The sequence below is a fragment of the Dendrobates tinctorius genome, unplaced genomic scaffold (assembly GCF_039654945.1).
Source record: "Dendrobates tinctorius isolate UK_male_01 unplaced genomic scaffold, ASM3965494v1 ptg000396l, whole genome shotgun sequence".
NCBI lineage: Eukaryota > Metazoa > Chordata > Amphibia > Anura > Dendrobatidae > Dendrobates > Dendrobates tinctorius.
In genome coordinates this window covers 4,822,782-4,831,223 of record NW_027362062.1, presented here as the reverse complement: position 1 = coordinate 4,831,223, position 8,442 = coordinate 4,822,782, and positions in this window count along the sequence as shown.

Sequence of the window (8,442 nt, the reverse complement as noted above, 5' to 3'; positions counted from 1 at the left end):
CCGCTCACATGGCCGACATCCCCGATTCCAAGGCAATCCCGCTGTCTGCTCTGTCAGAGGAGGACACGGTGATGGATCTAAAGCATTCCCTGAAGTGCCTCCATGGTTCCATCACAATATCCTCCCGAAATTACCTAATTTCTGGTCAGATTCCAGCACGTCACTTCCGGTAGAACGTTACGTGCGAGTTTTAGGCTGTGTGCACACACAGCGTTTTTTTAGCTTTTTTTAGTGGATTTGCCAATAAATCCGCTATAAAAACGCTAAAAATAAGCTTCCCATTCATTTTTGTGTATATTGATGCATTTTTTTACCGCGAAAAACGAGCAGAAAAAACGCATGGTTTCTGGGAAGGGAGTCCGGTTTTTAAGCAGAAATTTTCTGCTACATGTGCACATAGCCTTAAAGTGCTCCTTGGGGCTCCTATGTCCGTGGGAAAAGTAAGCTCCCGGCTGGGGCAGTCTCTCTCTCAAAATCGAGACTGTCTCGCTGGATCAGGGACGGTTCGGACTCGGGAGGTATAAATGCTCCATGCACGGCTCCACTTTGTATGCCTCATACACACACGTCTCCGCTCCATACACCTTGTACACTCCCGGCTCTGCTCCGCTCCATAAACACACGGCTCAGCTCCGTACACACAGGGCTCCATTCCGTACACCTCGTACACACACGGCTCCGCTCTGTACACCACGCACACATGCGGCTCCGCACACCTCATACACACATGGCTCCCCTCTGTACACTTCGTACACACTTGGCTCCGCTCCGTACACCTCGTACACACGCGGCTCCGCTCCGTACACCTCGTACACACGCGGCTCCGCTCCGTACACCTCGTACACACGCGGCTCCGCTCCGTACACCTCGTACACACGCGGCTCCGCTCCGTACACCTCGTACACACGCGGCTCCGCTCCGTACACCTCGTACACACGCGGCTCCGCTCCGTACACCTCGTACACACACGGCTCCGCTCCGTACACCTCGTACACACACGGCTCCGCTCCGTACACCTCGTACACACACGGCTCCGCTCCGTACACCTCGTACACACACAGGGCTCCGCTCCGTACACCTCGTACACACACAGGGCTCCGCTCCGTACACCTCGTACACACACAGGGCTCCGCTCCGTACACCTCGTACACACACACGGCTCCGCTCCGTACACCTCGTACACACACACGGCTCCGCTCCGTACACCTCGTACACACACACGGCTCCGCTCCGTACACCTCGTACACACACACGGCTCCGCTCCATACACCTCGTACACACACACGGCTCCGCTCCGTACACCTCGTACACACACACGGCTCCGCTCCGTACACCTCGTACACACACACGGCTCCGCTCCGTACACCTCGTACACACACACGGCTCTGCTACATCCACCTTGTAAACCCCTCCTGACCCCACACAGAAACTTTACCTCGTCCAGACCAGCACCATAATGACCCGACCAGCACATCAGAGTCCTGCAGCCACCCTGATCATGTGACCCCTGACTCCCCTCCTCCTGTGACCTCATCACAGGTCCTGTGCTGCACACAAGATTACAGCCGAAGCCATGATCATTGCTGGCTGTAAGGGGCTGCGTGTGTCCCTCGGGGAGGGCGCAGGATGGGGTTGGTACATGGGGGGCGTGACGGCGCCGGCAGGTATCCCAGACAGCGTGAGTGGGCCCCCCCTTGTCACCAGGGCCCCGTCACTTGCCCGGGTGCTGACGCCGGCCCTGATCGGGGCACTCTGCAGTAAGAGCAGTATATATAACACCAGTCCCAGGTCGGGAATATACATCTAAACCTCCGGTCCGTTACTGCCAGGATCCCCCAATAACACCAGAACGGTATGCTGCACCAGTTCCTCATTAGATATAAGCCCGGTCGGTTAAAAAGAAACCAACCCCAGGTATTAGCCAAACTCACAGACGTGGGAAATCGGGTTTCGCGATAAAAGAGCAGCCCAAAATTAATTGATATTTTAATTGCCGAAAGGCGTACTAGATACTACAAATATATACAGAGTAATAAACAGGTATTGCAGCCAGACGTACAGATAAAAGTAAGGTACAGGTTGGGAATAGCAGTCAGCTGGATGTGTCACGTTACCGGTCCGAATAGCTCTCGTATCCACAGGCACCTTCTTAGTTTCTGGTCCGTCTCCACACGTGACATGGCTTCCATGGCAGAACAAAGGCTAAAGGTGTGTAGCTAGCTTTTAACCCCTAGCTCGCCCCCTCCCATATTTGCCATCGCCCCTCTGGGTTGGACTGTATTCTCCACCCTTCACCTCCTAGCTGAAATAATTCCCAATATCTAGAATGGGTCATAACTTCCTAGGGGGAGGTCCAAACGGGACAACTGACGTCTCTACTGGTTAGTTGGGGCTGGACCGATACAGAGAGTTCAAACTTGGGTTGGCTAAGTGGTTCTGGAGAGCAAGTCTCAATAGCTTGGTATCCAGGACAGCTACAGAAATATGAGACACTGGGGTGTGTGGAGTGCTCCCAGGGTTCTGGTGTATTGGACTTAACCCTGATATTCACAGTACTCTCATAATTCATCTCTAGGTGTTGGTGCCCAAGTGTCTAGAGCTTTCCCTTGATGTTGGCTGCCTTGCACAAAAAACAGCAGGGGGTCCTAGCTCTGCCCCTCCTCGCCTTTAAAAGGAGAGATACAGGGCGCATCCACTGTGTGAAATCTGTATAAAACAATTAAAATTGTGGAACAGTAGGGAAGGTGCTCACCTATTGGGGTTGTGAGGAAGTCACAACACCCATGAACGCTTAAGAAGCAGCAGCAAGTCTGCACAGGGTCCTAGGACAGAATTGCAGAAATGACGTGGAAGTGCAATAAGGACTGCGCTTGCTTCTGGTAGAGTAAAGGGTTCTTTATTCAGCCAACGCGTTTCCTGAGCCTGCTGGCTCACTTCGTCTGCCCTGATGAAGTGAGCCAGCAGGCTCAGGAAACACGTTGGCTGAATAAAGAACCCTTTACTCTACCAGAAGCAAGCGCAGTCCTTATTGCACTTCCACATCATTCCTCCTCGCCTTTATTAATACATGGCCTCTAATTCTCTGGCCATTTGGCAAAAGTTCTGTTATTTTGGGGATTTGTGTACTTCTCCCAAGGGTGAGGGCGGCTTCAGCAGTAGAGGAAGATCTCTGGGCAATATATTGGGCCTTAATTAATAAATCCAAAATCGAATCTCCCTCGTCCCTCCCAAGGGCCTATTCATCATTACATTTGCACCTTTTACTTTTTTATTTTCATCTGCACCTAATTCTTCTTTTATTTTACACCTTTTTAAAGTCTATTTTAGGGGGAGTGCACACAGTGCGGATTCAGCTGCGGATTTTTCCCTGTGTATTTGCAGGTAAAATCCGCAGGTAAAATGACCTGCGGTTTACCTGCGGATTTGCCTGCAGTTTGCCCCTGCGTTTAGACACCTGTACAATGGAACAGGTGTCAAACCGCTGCGGAATCCGCAGAAAGAATTGACATGCTGCTGATTTCAAACCGCGTGGAAAAATCCACAGCATGTGCACTGCGGTTTCTAAATCCATTAGATATCATTGTACTGCACCTTGCCTGCGGATCTGTAGCGGCAAATCCACTGCGGATCCGCAGCAAAATCCACACCGTGTGCACAAACTCTTATATGCGGCTTGTTTTTTCTTGTGTTTACCATAGTGGATATAATCAGGGTTTCTAGATTATTTCTTTCATTGGAAATATTCAAAAATTCTCAAAATTTGTACCCAAAACACTCTCCGGGTGAAATTTTATTTTTGGCAGATTTTTTAGCACAATTTTGCAAAATGTGCTACTTTTACTCTAAAAGGTTCCAAAATTATTATTAAAAACAGGGCCTTTTTTATTTTACGCTAAAATGTATAAACCACATGCACCATTTTGATGTGTTTGTAAAAAAAGGCATAATACCACAAGACAGCAAAAAACAAGTGACTTAAAAAAACGCAAATGATGAATAGAGGACCAAAAAGTGTCTGACATTGGTCAACCAAGGATGGACTAAACATTCAGGCATTGGGGCAGTGTCGGTAAAGATTTACTATACTCAAGCATTTAATAACCATGTGGTTGATAGGCGGCCCATGACCATTAATGCCTAGAGCTCCACATCAGTTTGTATCTGGTCGGCTTCATTCTGACATCGGCCTAACAAGTGCAATTTTGAAAAAAAATCCATACTATAATAATACGTTTTTGTGAGGTTTATAAAAATAAAGCTTAAAGGGCGCCAGGAGCCTTGCTCAATTCACCTCTACCGAGTGAGGCTGTACCCGTCTAGTCAGAATGGGGCATATCAAATACTTGCAGTCACATGACTGGTTCTCCTGGTGCCAATGTGGCGCCCCTGGGGGTTCAGTCACCACAGAGGTACTGCACCCCACCCAGAGGTGTGGTATCCCACTTTCCAGGTAAGGTGGAGGCAACTGACAGTACTCTAACACCTGCAACCATCACACACCCTATAGCAGCAGGGCATTTGGATGTACCCTACGGGAGGATGATCTCGACCCTGTCTGGGTGTTAAAGGGTGTTGGGAGGTGGGTGGAGCTAGTAGGATGAGAGTGGGAGAATAGAGTTTAGTGGGGAGTCTGCCCTGAGGGAAGAAAGTGGAAGGACGTGTGTGAAGCAGCTCCCTTTCAGGAGGAGCTGCAGGGAAGGAAAGAGACAGAAGGAAGCTCCCTGAAGAGGGAAGGGATCCTAGAGGCACGGGTAGCAACCATACTGTCCGTGGGGCTCGTTCCGGCTAACGTCGGGTGGAGGGATCAGGTCGCAGTATAGGGACAAGCCCTCAAACTAGTGGCGTGGACAACGGACTCAGCTAGATCAACCAGAGGCTATGAGCATTGCAAGTGCTGCAGCGAAATCCACAATTATTCGCTGAAAAGGCAGACACTTTGGATCCAGGGACCTAGAGGTTATTCCCGACAAAATCCGAGTCTGCTGGCTTGGGACACTGTTTCTGAAGGTGCTGGACAGAAGGGAGGAAATCAGTACAGGGAGACGGCCAGGAAAGGAACACACTGAAGGAAGTTCTGGAAAGGTGTTCTCCATCTGCCTGGGAGTTTCCAGGATCCCTAACCTGGCGGACACAGCACCAAGCGGGTATTCGTGTACACAAGAACTGTGAGTAAATCTTTGGAACTGCACCCAGCTGTGTCCTCCAATTCTTCCTGCGTCAACTACCTAACTCTGCTACATCTACCACCACCAAACACATCTTTGTTTCACCACTGCCCTGGGACAAAAGCTGGGCCTGTGGAGAGCTATTCTAACTCTGCTGCATCACACCATCAGTCCCAGAGGATCTGCACTGCAGCGCTGGTCACCTCTGACCAGAAACCACAGGTGGTGTCACGAACTTATCTACACATAGACTTTATATCTCATCAGTTCTTATTTTACATGGACACTCAGGGCCACGGACCGGATCATTGCTGCCGTGACACATCCCTTTAAGACACGGGCCCGGTACCGAGTAACCCACGGCCCTAGGGGGCGCTCCACCAACGCCAGAGAATCCTGACAGTGCGCATCATGCACACTGTGAGGATTCACAAGTCTGCAGTCCCATAGACCTTTCCTAAATGGGTTTTCCCAAGCTTACTAGATTGATGACCTATCCCCAGGATAAGGCAGTAATATCAGATCAGTGGAAAACTAGCACGTGGCACCCAGATCTGCCTCCGGTCGGATGAAAACAGTGAACGGTCGGTACACAACTCAGTTTAATTTGTAGTGTAGAGTAAACAGCTGATCACTGGGTGCTTGGTGCTAGACCCCCACTGATCTGATAATAAAGACCTACCTTAAGAATATGCCATTAATATGGTAAGCCTGAAAAACCCTTTCCGCATTGTTCAATGGTTAGAACCCTCAGATCACCAACAATCGTTCAAACCAAGGGACAGACTCTTTCGATGGCGAGCAGAAGGGTGATCATACCCCTAGACTTTCTATTGTGTCTATACACGCCTCTGCGTACTCATGCTAAAGCTTTGCACATTTTCCCCTTTGCTTGAGCGAGCAGCAGTTTTGCTACTAAAGTTCTGCTACCCACTAATAAACTAATTTTTTCCCCTAGAAAATTGGTGTTAAAAAAAGGGGCACAGTACTTTTCTAAAAAGTGAGTAAAACGTTGAGGGATGAACAAAACAAAGCCTTTTCATTCTGCAGCTGCACTAACAGTAGGAGTTAATGTCCATGTAAGACTTTTGAATCTAATTTATTACACTCAGTAGCTTTTACGGGTCACTGGCTCATGCAATCTTGTGCTGTTTTCTTGATTGCTAATATTATAATTTTGTGAACAAGCTGGAAGGTATGCATATCGATTCCGACGGAGCCGAAGCACTATGATGTTAACTGGTGGACCCGGTCCAAAACTTTCATCATCTTCCAAGTTCCCTATAATTACACTGGTGTGATTCCATACAAATCAGTCATCCTTCTTACATGAAAGATTAAAAGATCTGGTGTAGAACGATAAGTTTAGTAATACCTACAACTTGTCTTATTAATTAGACACTTTGGAATGATGAAGATACTTAAAGGGATTATCCGTCTCAGTACAACTGCCTGCAGGAGTCCCCCGATCCCTCGCATTGGAAAAGATTAGGTCGGTTATGGCTGGTGATAGAAGCGCAAAAGTGATTATCAATATGCATATGTATTATTTCACATCAAAGCTCTGGCTTAACGGCATTATATGATACTGCAATATGTTTTATAAGAGACAGGATGGGGGATATTATTACCGGAAGGGGCCCAGGATGGAGAACATTATACTAGGAAGGGACCAAGGATGGGTGACATTAGTACAGGATGGGGGACATTATTACATCAGGGGGGCAACATCAGTGTCTTTATAGGATTTAGGATACTACAAGGGCTAATACATCTGACCAACATGTATGGGAACTCTGGAGAGATGATTTTTGTGTGAGTAATAATGTGCAACATCCTGGCCCCCTTCCTACTATAATGTCCCCCATCCTGAGCCCCTTCATGAATATTGTCCCTATGCTCTCCCCTTACTGGTATAATGCCCCCATCTTGGGCCTATTTCACTAATAATGTCTCCCAATCTGGCCCATTCCAGTAAAATATGTCCCCCATTCTGGGTTCCTTCCTTGTATACTTTCCCTCATCCTGGCACCTGTCCAATAATAATGCCCCCCCATCCTGGTGTAATATGTCCCCATCCTGTCCCCTTCCATTAATATATGTTCCCCATCCTGGGTATCCTTGTAATAAAGTATGTCTTCCATCCTAGGCCCCTTCCAGTAATAATTCCCCCATCCTGGTGTAATGTCCACATCCTGGGCCTCTTCCTGGTATAATGTCTCAGTTCCTGAACTCTAACACATAGTTACATAAGTTGTAAAAAAGACCTAGGTCCATCATGTTGAAGCTTTCTCAAATACCTTTTGGATGTGGGTTCCCCTTTATGATTCACTCTAATGGGAGTCCCCTGCCCACAAATTGGACTGGTTTATAACGTCATAGGGCTGCATTCATTTTCAGAGAGATATTTGCTAAAAAGTTAAGAAAGTATCTTTTTTTCTTGTTCTCGGAATTCTCCTGAATATTTATATACGTACATGTAAAAATTGCTATTTATAGCTGTTCAATCCCTATACATCCTAATCTTACGTTAAACTTGGGACTGGAGGTTTACTGCTCCTTTTAGGAAATTTTCCAAGAGCGAAAAATGATAACCTATTATTAATTTACGAGTGTGTCCATATCCTGGAACCCTATCAAACAGAAAAAAATGGGTTCATTGCACTATATGGATCATTGCGGCAATTAGGAGATTTATCCTGGTACCACTGCTCATCCATAAATGCAGTAAACATGGAGCCACCTATAGGTGGTGCAAGAGAGAACTTTCTATTTCATTTGGTGGACAGTTATTTTGCATAATTATTCCCAGAAAGCATTGTCTTAAAGGCTCCTTATTAACTGGATCTCTGAAAAGGAAAATTAGTAAATACCGAGAATCATGATACTAAGAAATATACAGTGGGGCAAAAAAGTATTTAGTCAGTCAGCAATAGTGCAAGTTCCACCACTTAAAAAGATGAGAGGCGTCTGTAATTTACATCATAGGTAGACCTCAACTATGGGAGACAAACTGAGAAAAAAAAATCCAGAAAATCACATTGTCTGGTTTTTTTTTCATTTTATTTGCATATTATGGTGGAAAATAAGTATTTGGTCAGAAACAAGCAATCAAGATTTCTGGCTCTCACAGACCTGTAACTTCTTCTTTAAGAGTCTCCTCTTTCCTCCACTCATTACCTGTAGTAATGGCACCTGTTTAAACTTGTTATCAGTATAAAAAGACACCTGTGCACACCCTCAAACAGTCTGACTCCAAACTCCACTATGGTGAAGA